Source organism: Manacus vitellinus, unplaced genomic scaffold (genome assembly GCF_001715985.3).
Source record: "Manacus vitellinus isolate BGI_N305 unplaced genomic scaffold, ASM171598v3 scaffold_62_pilon, whole genome shotgun sequence".
Taxonomy (NCBI): Eukaryota; Metazoa; Chordata; class Aves; order Passeriformes; family Pipridae; genus Manacus; species Manacus vitellinus.
The window spans coordinates 715,989-717,252 of record NW_021940704.1 but is presented as its reverse complement, the minus strand read 5'-3'; positions in this window follow the sequence as shown (position 1 = coordinate 717,252).

The window sequence follows — 1,264 nt, the reverse complement described above, 5'->3', positions numbered from 1 at the left end:
TCGGGCAGAGCCGCCTCGACCCCCCGGTAGCAGAGCAGAGACCATCCCGGCACAAAGGCGTTTATTCAGCGCAAGGCAGCAGCGGGGGGAGCGCCCTCCATTCTTCCCTGTTTCCCCGCGGGACAGGATGACCCCATCCCTCCTCCCTCCACGGCCTCCCAGCACCCGCTCCGGTCCAGCCGTTCCCGCGGCGCTCTGCGGTCGCTGCGGGCTGGAGCAGCGCTGGGACGGGGGATGGAAGCAGGCGTGGCCTCACAAGGAACGGCTGCTGCTCCAGGCTATCCCAGAGGGATATGGAGCTGTATCTATGGATGGAGCGCCAGCTAGGCCAGCCTGCGAGCGCCCTCCAGCCCGGTTTGGGGAGAGGAGACAGGTCAGTGTCAGAGCGAGATGCCCAGCAAGGGATGCTCTGCTGCAGGAGGAGCTCTGCTTCCAGCTGCACCATGTCCTCCATGCACAGTGTCATAGAATCCCAGAAGGGTTTGGGTTGGGAGAGACCTTAAAGCTCATCCTGTTCCACTCCCTTGTCCTGTCACTCCAAGCCCTTGTCCAAAGTCCATCTCCAGCTCCCTTCAGGTACTGGAGATGTCCCCTCTCCCATCCAAGCCGCTGTGTTGTGCCCATGGCACCAAGGAAGCTGCCTGAGCCATGATCCTGCTTGGATGGGGGATCCTGCACAGCCAGGACTCCCGCTCCTCACGTTGATCCGGACCTGGAGCCTCAGGGCACACACTGCTGCAGGCCAGCCCCACTCTGGGCAGTCGAGAAGCTTGGGAAGCAGCAAGAGGCCCACATCCAAAGTTTCCCTGTTCCCACTGGTACCTGCTGTGAGAAGGCATTGGACAGAGGCAGGGACCGACTGTGGCAGTACCAGAGGCTCGGTGAGGATGAGGATGATCAAAGCAACAGCCGACAGAGCTCGGGTGTCACCAAGAACAGGCAGCAAAGCCCTGTTGCAGGGAGATGATGTGTTGATCCCCAGAGCTGAATCAGGCTGGATCCACCTGCTAGATCCACCTACATCCTCCCACAGAGCCTGGCAGCCTTCCCTCAGGCTCAGTCCATCTGGCACAGCCAGGAACAGCAGCTGCTGTGTGGTACCTGGTCCCAGGCCCTTCCCAGGTGGAGGGGGTTGTCACAGAGAGCCTCTTGGTTTGGTTTGTTTTAAAGGCACCTTTATTTCTTCCTCTAGGACGGGGAAAGCCTTGGGACCAAGGCAGGTTCTGGATGCAACTGGATACAGCCCTGAGCCTTCATGTCTGCC